Source organism: Crinia signifera, chromosome 2 (assembly GCF_055691185.1).
Source record: "Crinia signifera chromosome 2, ASM5569118v1, whole genome shotgun sequence".
In the NCBI taxonomy this organism is placed as follows: Eukaryota; Metazoa; Chordata; class Amphibia; order Anura; family Myobatrachidae; genus Crinia; species Crinia signifera.
The window spans coordinates 19,884,137-19,899,045 of record NC_139218.1 but is presented as its reverse complement, the minus strand read 5'-3'; the positions used below and the strand labels follow the sequence as shown (position 1 = coordinate 19,899,045).

Sequence of the window (14,909 nt, the reverse complement as noted above, 5' to 3'; positions counted from 1 at the left end):
ATATAGAGAGAGTTAGATTTTGGTGAGTTGTTTTGTTTCTGTGCAGGGTAAATACTGGCTGCATTATTTTTACACTGCAATTTAGATTTCAGTTTCAGCACACCCCACAGAAAATGTAACTCTTTCTATACATGTTACATCTGCCCCACCTGCAGTGCACATGGTTTTGCCCATTTTCCAAACAAATTTGTACTGGTCTGAATAAGGCCCACAAGGTGCTGATTGGAAATGGACACATTACCACAGTGCTATGAGGAAGCAAATCTATCCACTGTGTCACCATGATTCCCATGGAAAATTGGCAACCTATGCCAACCATATTGAAAGCTAATGTGGGATGCAAGACATTTCTAAAGTGAAGTGCCCCATAGTTTTTTTTCATATAAGGAATGATGCATCTCTACAATTCATAAATTATCTAATGATTAACATAAGATATCCCTGAGGAAGTTATCAACAACGAAACGCATCGGTTCAGGGACGCTATCACTGGGCCTGATTCAAAGGTGCAGGCAGATCATGCACAGCTTTGATCTCTCACTGATTCTCAAGTGCGAAAATATGCTAATGTCCGTTTACGTGTGTCCCCTGTGTGATGGACGGCAGAAATGATGAATGCTGGAGTGTGCTGATGAATATGATCTCACCTCCATTGATGTACCACATCACAACCCTAGCTTACTTCCTGTTGTCTAGTGACTTACCTCTGCCATTAGTCCTGCATTCCAGGTATGTCCTGCTTGATGGGTTCATTGCCAATGAGCCTGCTGAAGTAAGTCTGTGGGCCTGATTCAGTTTGGATCGGAATGGGGCGAATTCGGCCCTGTTCTGATGGCGGGGGGCATGCATGTATTTGCGCTTGTGCAGACCCCGGGATCAAAAGGCTTTTCACTTTAGAGGGGGTGGGCGAGGGCGGACATTGGGCTGGAGCAGGAGAAAGCCAAACGTTTTCACGGGCGTCCCCATGAAAATGCTGGGCGGTACCCTGGGAATGCAGGCGGGCCGATGCCTGCTCTGAGCGGGCGGCTGACATCACATTGTAAAGTATGTGTTTTTGCACCCAGAATGGTAGAAGCTCCGGCAGAAGTTAAGTTTTGAGGTAACTCGATTTAAAAGGTTGAGAGAATTTTTGTAAAAATATTAGCGATTCTATGAGAATTGTAAAACATACAACAGGGCCGAAACTAGGGTTTCCGGCGCCCGGGGCAAGGCAGTCTTTTGGTGCCCCCCCCCCCACCCTAGTGATGCTGCCGAAATTTTCGGGGGGGCGTGGCCTAATTTGGGGGCGTGGCCTATAATTGCTGCTCCCCGCGAGGCCACGCCCCCATTTTGCCGCTATGGGGGCATGACCCAGAGGCTCTGTGAGCCTCTAGCCATGCCCCCAGCCCCCAGCCACACCGTAATGCCCATTACATACTATACAACACTGCAATGCCCATTACATACTATATAACACTACGCAATGCCCATGACATACTATATAACACCGCAATGCCCATTACAAATAAATACTCCGTAATGCCCATGTCATACTTTATAACACTAAGCAATGCCCATGTCATACTATATAACACGACGCAATGCCCATGACATACTGTATAACACACCATACACATTTGACACATAAGTGCCACTTACCTATATGCTCAATGCCAGGGGCTTCATGCCGATGCCAAGGTGGACTGAATTTGCTTGTTGCCGAGGGGGATAGATCTGTGCCTCTGTGCTCGTTGCCGAGGGGGAAAGATCTGTGCCTCTGCTCGTTGCCAAGGGGGATAGATATGTGCCAGTGTGCTCGTTGCCGAGGGGGATTGATCTGTGCCAGTGTGCTCGTTGCCGAGGGGGATTGATCTGTGCCTCTGTGCTCGTTGCCGAGGGGGATTGATCTGTGCCTCTGTGCTCGTTGCCGAGGGGGATAGATCTGTGCCTCTGTGCTCGTTGCCGAGGGGGATTGATCTGTGCCAGTGTGCTCGTTGCCGAGGGGGATTGATCTGTGCCAGTGTGCTCGTTGCCAAGGGGGATAGAATGCCAGTGTGCTCGTTGCCAAGGGGGATAGAATGCCAGTGTGCTCGTTGCCAAGGGGGATAGAATGCCAGTGTGCTCGTTGCCAAGGGGGATAGAACCCCCCCCTCCCCCGCCTGCGGGAGGCAGACAGGCAGGCAGGCTTGTCAGTGTGCCTGTGCCTGCCTGCCCGTCCCCTCACGTCTCCCCCGCTGTATTCGCGGGAGAGACGTGCTGCTGCTGTGCTGTATGATTTTAACATTTCTAACTCCCGCTGCTGGACCGCTAGCCAATGGCCGTTCGCGGTCCAGCAGCCAATCAACTGGTGGCTGCTGGACCGCGAGCGGCCATTGGCTAGCGGTCCAGCAGCATATGCAGCACCGCAGCAGCACGTCTCTCCCGCATACACAGCGGGGGAGACGTGAGGGGACGGGAGCAGGGCAGCCAGCGGGGGAGCGGGGAGACGAGGGGGCGGCGGCGGGCGGCCATCTTTGATGTGGCAGCGGCTGCGGCGCTAGCTCCCCGCTGCTGCCGCTGGTCACACCAGCGTCCCCCTGCCTCCAGCGCCCCCTGCCTCCAGCGCCCGGTGCGCGTGCCCCCCCAGCCCCCCCCTAGTTACGGCCCTGCATACAATAAAAGGCTCAAAAGCTGTATTTTAAAGAAAAACTTTCAGTTCAATATCTATGTTCAGCCCGTTGGGTCTCAATGTTATGAGTTCATACGTCCATTGAGTTCCAACGGGTGTTTTTGCATGCCAATAAACTTTAAGCCTATGGGGGTTTTTATTGTGCGTCTCAGAGAAGTGTCGGGACCCGCTGTGTGTCCAAACCTTTTTTAATGTTATAGATGTGTTAGAAAAATTCTTACATTTATCTACCGTTTCATCTGCCAAATGTATTGGAAACTACTGGGGCATTCTAGGAGGTATATTACCTCTGTTTTGTCATTTCCCGGCATATTTTGTATTATTGAAATAATAATATTTCATATATCTCTTATATATTTAGCCAGATCTGTCACTCAACCCCTGTGGAGAACGTTCCTGTGTAGAACAGTTTCACTTTCATGTGTCTGACGTTCCACCCCCTTGACATCACCTCCCCCCGCCCAGCCAGGGCTACAGTACACGCCCACCATCCACCATTACTCCACAGCCACCATCCACCATTACTCCTGCACATCCCTACCCTCTGCCAGGACCCCCGCGACCCCCCTCCCGCGATACGCGGGACCCCCCGCGACCCCCCCTCCCGCGATTTGCGGGACCCCCCGCGACCCCCCCCTCCCGCGATTTGCGGGACCCCCCCTGACCCCCCCTCCCGCGAATCGCGTGACCCCCGCGACCCCCCCCTCCCGCGAATCGCGGGACCCCCGTGACCCCCCCTCCCGCCATTCGCAGGACCCCGCATTCCCCCTCCCGCGATTCGCGGGACCCCCGCTTTTAACCCTCCCGCATTCCCCCTCCCGTGATTCGCGGGACCCCCGCGAACCCCCCACCTCCCGCGATTCGCGGGACCCCCGCGACCCCCCTCCCGCGATTCGCGGGACCCCCGCGACCACCCCGGTATCCGGACTATTGTTAGACAGCACTTACATCGACAGCCATTACATCGACACCATTAGTTCGACACCTCAATAGGTCGACATGTCATTAGGTCGACAGCTCATTAGGTCGACAGCTCATTAGGTCGACATGTTTTTAGGTCGACACTGCCATTAGGTCGACAGTGTCTATGTCGACAGTCAAAAGGTCGACATGGGTTTTTTCACTGTTTATTGAGCCGACATGTGCCGACAGGCGGTATTTCATGCCCTACTATCCACTAGGGCGTGGTGGGAGAATAAAATAGTGTGCCAAGCGCAGTGAGGCACCGTGCCCGAAGCATAGCGAGCGGCTGCGGTACACTTCAAACTGTGTCCATGTCGACTGTGTCGACATTTCGGCCAAAAAACAGTGAAAAAACCCATGTTGACCTTTTGACTGTCGACATAGACTCTGTCGACCTAATGGCAGTGTCGACCTAAAAACATGTCGACCTAATGAGCTGTCGACCTAATGAGCTGTCGACATAATGACATGTCGACCTAATGGTATGTCGACCTAAAACCATGTCGACCTATTGAGCTGTCGAACTAATGGTGTCGATGTAATGGCTGTCGATGTAAGTGCTGTCTAATATCCGTCCCAGACCCGACCACCCCCTCCCGCGATTCGCTGGACCTCCGCGACCACCCCCTCCCGCGAAACGCGGGACCCCCGCGACCCTCCCGCAAATCGCGGGACCCCAGCGACCCCTCCCTCCCGCGAGCCCCCTCCCGCGATTCGTAGGACCCCTGCATCCTCCCCTCCCGCGATTCGCGGGACCCCTGCGACCCCCCTCCCGGCATTAAAAGGGCCCCCCGCGACCCCCCCCTCCCGCGATTCACGGCACCCCCCCCTACTATGATTTGCGACCCCCCTCCCGCAATTCGCGCCGCCCCCTCCCGCGATTCACGGAACCCCCCGTAGCGCCCCCCTCCCGCGATTTGCGGGCCCCCTCGGCACTTCTCGCGATTTGCGACCGCCCCCTAATTCACACATTCGGGGACCCCACCTCCCGCGATTCATGCCCCCCTCACGCAATTCACGGCACCCCCCACACCCCCCTTCCTGCGATTCGCAACCCCTCACGACCCCCCCTCCCGCGATTCACGAAACCCCCCGTAGCGCCCCCCCTCCCGCGATTTGCGGGCCCCCTCGGCACCTCTCGCGATTTGCGACCGCCCCGTAATTCACACATTCGGGGACCCCCCCTCCCGCGATTCATGCCCCCCTCACGCAATTCACGGCACCCCCCATACCCCCCTTCCTGCGATTCGGAACCCCCCACGACCCCCCCTCCCGCGATTCATGCCCCCTCCCGCAATTCACGGACCCCCGCACCACCCCCCTGCGCCCACCCTCCCTTGATTCACGCCCCCCTCATGCAATTCACGGCAACCCCCCACACCCCCCCTCCTGCGATTCGCAGCCCCCCCACGACCCCCGCCTCCTGCGATTCATGACCCCTCCTGTGATTCACGGACCCCCGCACCACCCCCCCTTGACTCACGGCACCCCACGCGCCCCTCCCGCAATTCACGGACCTCCGCAACCCCCCCTCCCGCAATTCACTAACCCTGACAACCCCCCTCCCGCAATTGGCGGACCCCCCTTCCCACGATTCAAGCCCCCCCGCCCACGATTTGCGGACCCCCGCCCCCTCCCGCTAACCGCGGATCCCCACACACCACCCCCCCTCCCGCAATTTGCAGACCCCCTTCCGGCAATTCCACCCCCCAGCGGACCACCGCGGCCCCCGCTCCCGCATTTCACGTACCCCCGTGACAATGGGGGATCCTGTACCACCACAAGCAGGTACCGCCCCTAGGTGGGATATCCGGCCCTGGCTGCCGCACTGCAGGTTTCCCCACTGCCCTCTGCATCAGCGCCACAACTTTTATCAATGTCTTGCCCACATACCACTATTATACAGCCTCCTGCTCTCATGCACGCTCACTCCCTCCCAGTGGGAGGAGACGCTCACCCACTGCCGGGAGCTGCATACTGTCCCCCACCCTCCTCCAGTTCTAGGGATGCCCATCGACCATCAATGATTTTCAAATAATCGATGGTTTATGGCCGATGTTGAATACTTTTGCCATCAATGTGGGAGGACACTGCCCTGCCTCCTGTTCTCCTGCCCCGTAACTTCCGCCAGTGGAGACCCGCTCACCCTGTGTTGCCCACATTCCCCTATCATGCTTTACCGCCCAGCCTCCTGCTCTCATGCACCCTAACTCCCACCCAGTCGGAGGAGACACTGACTCCGGTATTTCTGTGCAGCCACGCTGGACCCTCACCCACTGGCAGAAGCTGCACAGTGTCCACCACCCTCTTTAGTCCCCCGTATGCCCACACACCCCTATCACTACCCAGCTTCCTGCTCTCCTGAACTGTAATTTCCACCACTGGGTAATCGCTGACGCTGTGTTGCCCACATACCCCTATCATGCCTCATATCCCAGCCTCCTGCTCTCATGCACCCTAACTCCCACCCAGTAGGAGGAGACACTGACTCAGGGCCACCGTCCGGTACTCCTGTGCTGCCACGCTGGACCCTCACCCACTGCCAGAAGCTGCAATACAGGCATCTTTCATACAATTCTAACCATATTTCTCACAATACAAATGTTCACAAATTAAGGGGCGTAGCCCCTTACGCCGGTGTGAAGAGCGCCCGTAGGGCGCGATGAATCACCTAGTTTCATAATATGATTAAATATTTCTGTGTCACCTTTATTTGTTTTCTTCTATAAAGCTAACCCAAAGGGTTATATTAGTTCGTGAACAGTATGACATGGAGGCACAGGTACTATTATCAGTGATGACACATACAAGAAATTGTCAACTGAACAAATATATTCCAAAATAATCGAAACACACAATTTGAGGAAGGACTGTAGATGGGTATAATTTCAAAGAAATAACACATTTTTAACCATAACAAATCACAAAATTCCTACAGTTAATAATTTACCTAAATTTCAAAAAGATATCAATAACCCACCGAGCAGACCAATTATTTCCAGAACTGGATCACTTACAACAAATTTATCGCACTATGTCGATCACTTTTTACAAACCCATGGTACAGAAACAACAGGCATATCTGAAAAAAACTCTAAATATTTTACAAATTCTGAAACGAATAAAGTGCCCCAGCGATATAAAGTCCATTTATAACTTTATCATGGAGCAATAACAATAATTAATTTTGGTACAAGAGAGAATATTGCCTGCAAATTCAGGGAACAGCTATGGGAATATTGTTTGCACCTTCATATGCTAAGTTATTAATTTCTCAATGGGAGGAAGACCAGATTTAGAATAATAACCCATTCATCTTCACATATGGGGGCTTTGAATGCTGTCTTTATTGAGAATGCTTTCTATTCACTGTCTTTTAGAAAAATAGATCACTAATATGTTGTCATTCTTATTTAGAAGAAATTCACATATGTACTGCCTCTGCTATTTGGATGCTTCTGCTTTTTGTTTCTGATGCATTCTTGTGGGATCTGCTCAATAAACATTACTAAAAAAAAAAAACATTCCTAGGCCAGATGGCCTGTTGGCACATTGATGATGTCTTCTTCATCTGGAAGGGCAAAGAAGACAACCACCCAGGGTTCATCAGACACATCAATTCTAACCAAATCAGACTCAAGTTTACAACTGTGACGCACAAAGACAATATCACATTCCTCGACTTAGAAATCTACATAAAAAATAATCAAATTATAACAAAACATATATAAAAGAAGTAGATGGCAACAATATACTTCAGTTTGACGGTGACGTTACCGCTCCCCTCAAAAGGTGAATATTGACTACCATAATAGTAGACTAATATATTTGGTACGAGTCTCACCTACAGAAATCATTTTACATTTATTTTATGTGATATATGAAAATTGTGTAACACTATTGTAGTATTGTCTGCACCAAAGGGATCATTGGTATTTATTCTACGGTATATCAAATTTCATTATACTTGGCCCCCAAACTGCCATGTTTGTTACACCAGTGTGACCAGTTCTTGGCCAATGCGAGCTACCCATGCTGTTTATATGATCACTGCTTCCAAGCAGTCCAACAAGCCCATGGTGCCAGTGCCATAAGTCACATAACTCTGAATGTAAGCTTTGAATCTGTGCTCCTCAGTGTATTCAGCCTCTGCACTATTGGTTCCAGATCAACAAACTCTGAACTATAAGTTCCAATCTGACAACCTCGGCACCATAATTTCCAGTCTGAAAACCTCTGCAATCAGTTCTAGTCTGACAACCTCTGCCCCATCGCTTCTAGATGGATAATTCTAGCACAATCTGCTCCGATCCATGCAGTACCCAAACCTTCCAAGACATTTCTAGTGTCGGTTTTGGGTAACTCAGGCAGGCAGCCACGGACTGCCCTATCGGCCACTGCAAAGTTGGAATCCCCTTGCAGGGTTTCCTTGTGAAGATCACTGGCAGGATAGATTCTGTGACCCTGCCTGTGTATCTGCCAATCATCCAGTTCTGGTTATTGTTCCTATTGTACTCTTGGTCCTGTTATTCCTGAGACACACCCAATCTGCTGACTGTCCTCCTTTATGTATACGAATTACATCCACCCTCACAATTCCAACACTCCACTATTCAGCCTCTTTTCAGCTCTGACACTGGTCCTGAGACTCCAGCCCACCAGATCATGACACACCATTGGTCCCCAGCATCAACTCCTCAAGCAGCTCATTTCTGGTAAGGGGTTTCCTTTGTAACTTGGCCAGTGTGGCTGCAGTACTGTGAAAGAGATTGCAGGTGAATGCTGAAACATTCCCACGACACTCTCATAAGACGCCTACAGCACTACTATATATTTTGTGCATGACACTCCCATAATAATAATTAATAATGATATTTATATAGCACTTTTCTCCCAATAGGACTCAAAGTGCTTTACCATTGTCTTTACAGCTCAAAATACAAAACAAGCTTAACAGTAGATATCAGTAAAATGCTTGAGTAAATAGGTACGTCTATTTTTAAAGGATTCTACAGTGGGAGCTTCTCGCACTGTGCGAGGAAGAGAGTTCCATAAAGTTGGAGCAACAAAGTTGAAAGCTCGACCCCCAGATGAATTCAGGGAAATTCTGGGTACTGTTAGTAGTCCTTCTTCAACAGATCGTAGTAATCGAGTAGGACAGTAAGGAATCAACAGCTGCTGCAGGTACCTTGGGCCTTGGCCATGTAGGGCCTTGGAAGTGAGTAAGCCAATCTTGAAAACAATTCGCCATTTTACAAGTAGCCAGTGTAGGGAGTAGAGAAAGGGTGTAATGTGGCTGGTGCGGGGCTGGTTAGTTAACAGTGTGGCAGCTGCATTTTGTACCAGCTGTAAACAGTGCAATTATTTTGCTGGGAGACCCAGGTAGAGAGCATTACAGTAGTCTAGGCTTGATGATATAAATGCATGTATGACTTAGGCAGGTCTTCTGAGGGAATCAAGTGCTTGATTCTGGCTATATTCCTTAGATGATAGAATGATCATCTAAGATATGAGATATCAGATATGCAGTTGGGTATCATCTGCATAGCAGTGGTAGACCAGGCCATGACGTCTGATTATGTCACCCAGTGGGAGCATGTATACTGCAAAAAGCATGGGAGATAGTATAGACCCTGTGGGACACCACAAGACAACGGCACTGGTGGCGAAGAGTATACTCCCGATGAAACTCTCTGTGACCTGCCAGCGAGAAATGATTTGAACCAGCTCAGGACTGTGCCACCCAGACCACAGAAATTCTTCAGGCACTCAATTGGAATCCCATGGTCAACGGTGCCAAATGCTGCAGAGAGGTCCAGAAGGATTAGGATTGAACAGTCTCCTCTATCCCTTGCATTTAGAAGATCATTGAGCACACATACCAGAGCTGTTTCTGTGCAATGTCTTCTCCTGGATCCTGACTGGAATGGATCGTAAATGTCATGGTTTGACAGGTGGGTCTCTAGTTGAGTTGCAACCACTTTCTCAATAACTTTTTCTAGAAAAGGACGATTTTATACTGGCCTGTAGTCAGGGTCAAGGAATGACCATGACATTCCCATTACACACTCATGACACTCCCAGGGCACCCGCTCCTCAAACATCGCTTATCAAACATCCATAGTCCAACATCCCTGATGACAACTGCTCCACATACATCCATAGCCCAACATCCCTGAGGGCAAACCCTTCTCAAACTTTGTGGGCCCAATAGCAAAAAAAATGTAAGGGCCCCCCAACTCAGGTCTTCACTAGAGTTGGCATGTCTAGAGCCATGCAGGAGGTATAATGTTGCTTATCATTTTATCATACATAAATACACACTTCCATACACTGCCTTTAATATACATATGTCCATATACATACATAAATATGTCCATACACTGCCTCTACAATACATACATACACACATGCATACATATATACATATACACTGCCTCCCTCATACATACATACATACGTTCATACCCTGCCTCTAACATACATAAATACATCCATACGTCCATACACTGCTTCCCACATACATACTGTACATATGTCCACCCATCCATATATACATCTATATACTGACTGCATACTGTATACACACCCCTGTGCCAAGGAACACTGATATCACGTTGTATGAATAGTGACTCCATGTAGCCACTAATCCTGGCACCACAACAAACAACAAAGGGCAGCTTACCCCTGGTGTTGCTGCCATCTCCCGCTCCCTGCTCTTGGTCAGGGTCCCTGTCTCTTGCCACTGCAGACAGCTCAGCACTGCTCCTGGTTGGGGCCTGCTGCAGAATGTGCTGGCTGGCAGGCATCGTGATCACGCTGCTGCTCGTAGGGGGTGGCTACTGACTCTCCTGGAGACGCGCATATGAAGTGTCCCTAGTGCCACAGCCAGTAAGCGTGTACCCAGAGCCTCGGCCAGGAAGTGTGTCCCCCGGAGCCGCAGCCTTAAAGTGTGTCTCCAGAGCCGCGGCCGCGAAATGTGTCCCCAGAGTCGCGGCCGCGAATTGTGTCCAGTATCCGTGGCAGGTTAGTGTCCCCTTGTCCGCAGCCGGGTAGTGTCCCCAGGCCCGCGTCAGCTTCGGCGTACATTAACCTTAGAGGTGGTGCAGGGGGTAGCTTGCTGGGCCCGCGGGCCCCCCAAACCTGCCAGGCCCGATAGCAACTGCACCCCCTGCACCCTCTATATTTACACAACTTGGCTAACATCCCTGAATGCAACCACTTTTCATACACCCATTGCCTAGCATTCCTGAGGACAGGGTCTCCTCATACATCCATAGCCTAGCATTCCTGAGGACAGGGTCTCCTCATACACCCATAGCCTAGCATTCCTGAGGACAGGGTCTCCTCATACATCCATAGCTTAGCATCCCTTAAGGCAGGCATGTCCAAACTATGGCCCTCCAGCTGTTGTGAAACTACAAGTCCCAACATGGCTTGCCACAGTTTTGCTATTAGGGAATGTTATGTTTAGGGCCATAATTTGGACATGCCTGCCGTAAGGCAACCGCTTTCATAGATCCATAGCCTAGCATCCCTGAGGACAGCGACTCCTGGTACATCCATAGCCTGGCATCCCTGAGGACAGCGACTCCTCGTACATCCATAGCCTGGCATCCCTGAGGACAGCGACTCCTGGTACATCCATAGCCTGGCATCCCTGAGGACAGCGACTCCTCGTACATCCATAGCCTGGCATCCCTGAGGACAGCGACTCCTCGTACATCCATAGCCTGGCATCCCTTAAGGCAACTGCTTTTCATAGATCCATAGCCCAACATCCCAGAGGGCAACCACTCATACAACATAGCCCAACATCACGGATGGTGTAATCACGGAGGTCATGAGTTCCATTCCCACCATGGCTCTAACTGTGCAGAGTTTGTATACTCTCCTCGTGTTTGCATGGGTTTCCTCCGGGTACTCCGGTTTCCTCCCACAATCCAAAAATATACTGGTAGGTCAACTGGCTTCCAGCAAAAAAATTAACCCTAGAATGTCTGTGTGTGCGTGTACATGTGGTAGGGAACATAGATTGTAAGCTCCACTGAGGGCAGTTACTGATGTGAATGATCAAATATCCTCTGTAAAGCGCTGAGGAATATGTGTGCGCTATATAAGAAACTGTTAATAAATAAATAAACATCCCTGAGGATGTTCTCTCTTAAAAGTATATATCACCTGAAGATATACCTCTACCCTGTGCAGGCCCAGATACCACTTCCGGAAGCTACAGCCTACACCCATGATCCCACACCACCCCAATAGTTGTCATTGTCATGTAAAAGTCCATGAGTCATCCACGGCCCCATTATTTTCCCCCATCTGTGCATGCTCAGCAGCCTCACCTCTCTGGGACCACCATCTAGGGGAGACAGCTGAAATCTCAGCCACTTGAGCCTATTTGCTATTTAAGCATCACATCTACTTGGGACTAACCCCTGTCATACACCCAGTTATGCTGAAGGGTCCTGGGTGGAGGCAGATTAATTTCCGCAGCAGCCGTTCCACCTCCAGCACCGACTGTCCACACAGAAAGTCATACAAGCAGTGCTGAACAACTCAACTGAGGCTGTGGGCAACAGGTGGCATCACAGAGGCAATGACCCTCCAGTAATCTTCCTGTGAGCTCTAGGGCCAATCTGCCCTTGAATACAAGGGGTCCGCAGCAGTATGTAAACAGAGAAAGTATGAACAGAACAAAAAAGTGATTTATGGTACAAACCATTGCCGGACATGCATGTGGTTTATAAACAGTTCTGCAGCAGCCACATAACCAAAGAAAGCAGTGGGGCAGCCAAACCAAAAGGTTAGGTGCTGTTGTTGGTAGTGGGAAGGTGGTTCTTCCAGACCCCTACAAAGGTAGACAAGTTTCTCAGAGCTCCATCGAGGTCGTCCTGTGAAGAAGACTTCTCGAGCAAAGTGGTGGCTTGATGATGTAATTAGCCTTGAGGCACTTCATTGAGGCCACAGTAACACCATGCGCCATTTGCCTGTGCCTTGCCAGGCGCTGCTCCAACCTGCCTCTCAGTGTGGGCAGGCAGGAAGTAGCCAAGTATGCTGCAGTATTTACTGTTATAATAGATGGTGACAGTGGTTATAGGAATGTCACAAAGGGTGAGGTGTTTTTATGAGTAGAAACTTACAGTTATATTATAATGTAGTAATTGTTATGACCACAATCCTGGCACACATAGTAACATCTCCAAGGTCACTTAAAGGGCTGTTGAGAGGCCAAAGAACTACTCTCTCTCTCTCTCTCTCTCTCTCTCTCTCTCTCTCTCTCTCTCTCTCTCTCTCTCTCTCTCTCTCTATATATATATATATATATATCCCTGTCAGAGGAATGTGACATGGTTATTTGTTATTTTACGGACAAGAGACTTGAAAGGGAAAGCGACGCCTTTCAGTCCAGTATAATTATTGTAATATAGGGCGAGATTTAATGCCTTGTAAGTTAATTCCCCTTTAAAGAAACGCACTAGTTCACCGGAGATATCACACTGCTGCTGAACTCGGGTGGCATTAAATCTCGCCAATGTTAGCAGTGATAAAACGGGCAACTGCTGACTCGCTGAGGATTCTGGGGATTCTCTAGAAGCTGTGATACTAAAGCCTGTAGTTCTTGCACATGTACTAAGTTTCTTTTCTTACACTATATATTAATTCTGTATTAAAGTCCAAGTTAAGGATTAGGATTTTCTACAAACAAAGTCTACAGGAAACAGATATAGAAGTATAATAACACTAGCAGTGGCAGATTTTACCTATGGGATGCATAGGGTTACCATCTTTGTGTTGAGAAATTCCCAGACAGAGGCCCGCCCCTTGACCCACCCACAGCCTACCCATTTACCCACCCTTGCCCCGCCTTATTTTTTTTAACCTTTGCTTCAATTCTATTCTTGATTTTGCACACCATAATGCCACTTACATGTTATGTCATACACTGTAATGCCATCACACATTATGCCACTCACTGTGATGGCCATTGCACATTATGCCACACAATGTAATACCTAGAAAACATGCCACACATTGTTATGCCCATTACACATTATGCCACACACGTGATGTCCATTACACATTATGCCTCACACTGTGATGCCCTTTACACATTATGGCTCACACCGTGATGCCCATTACACATTGGGGGTTATTCTTATTTGTTCGGACGGCGACAAATTCGGCCCCGCTACAATGGTTGGGTTGCGCATGTGCATTGTCTTTTGTGCGCATGTACAGGTCCAATGTGCAGGGCCGGCGACAGGGGGAGTCAAGGGGGACAAGTGTGATGGGCCCCAGCGATCTGAAGGGCCCCAGAGCTTCCATGCCCCGGTATGACCATCGCCTGTACTAGCTGGCCTGTCAGTGACCCTCGCGGCCCAGTTGTCTACTGTGCACCATCTGTGTGTGGCTGAGTGTGACTTACTCACTGTGTGCCACTGCCATCTACTGTGTGTGCGCCCTGCCACTTGGCGCTCAGAGCCATCTACTCTGTGTGTGCGCACGGCCTGGGGCTGCAGACGCACAGCCGTGAAGTCCGCACCTGAAAGCAGGATCTGGAGCAGTGAAAGGTTCAATGAGGCTCATGCAGAAGAGGGTTGTATGGATTTGGGATTAGGTGGGGGGCCCAGAAATATCATTGTACAGGGCCCCAAGATTTCTGTTGCCGGCCCTGCCAATGTGCGAACGACTTTAACGACTTGCATAGTCACCCAGCCGTTCCCATGGAGCGGTGCGGGCCTGGGCATGTGGCGGAGTCGGGTGGTGCCCATGGGAACGCCCAGCATTTCATGGGCATCCCCATGAAAACGCTGAGCGTACCCATGGGAATAGGGCAGTGGTTCCCAAACTGTGTGCCGCGGCTCCCTGGGGTGCCTCGGGACACATGCAATTAATGGTTAATTATTTATGAGCAAAACCAGTGCTGGTGGTTGCCAATCATAGAATGTGTACAAACAGAAGCAAATCCTGCCCGTTACCACATAACTGCCGCTAAGAATCACGTATAAACCCAATCTACTTAATTTTTTTGGGACCTAGGGGTGCCGTGAAAAAAATTCTGATTCTCTAGGGTGCCGTGAATCAAAAAAGATTGGGAACCCCTGGAATAGGGATTTGCCGGAGGCGGGCAGCTGATGTTTAACTGGACTGGAGAGTCCAGTTTAAAATTCTTATTTACTGCTGTCCTGCATCATAAATCAAATCTCCAGGATTATTTACTGCAGCTATGGTAGGTAGGACCAAATAATTTGTAAGGGCAATGATTTCCTGCAGTTACTATGACTGGTACCTG

General features: G+C 50.1%; 1 protein-coding gene across 3 annotated transcripts in view; it reads right to left on the bottom strand.

The window, feature by feature from the left end:
- Nucleotides 1–14,909, bottom strand: part of LCA5L (lebercilin LCA5 like) — a 93,791-nt gene that overhangs the window by 48,665 nt on the left and 30,217 nt on the right. The window lies entirely within an intron of this gene.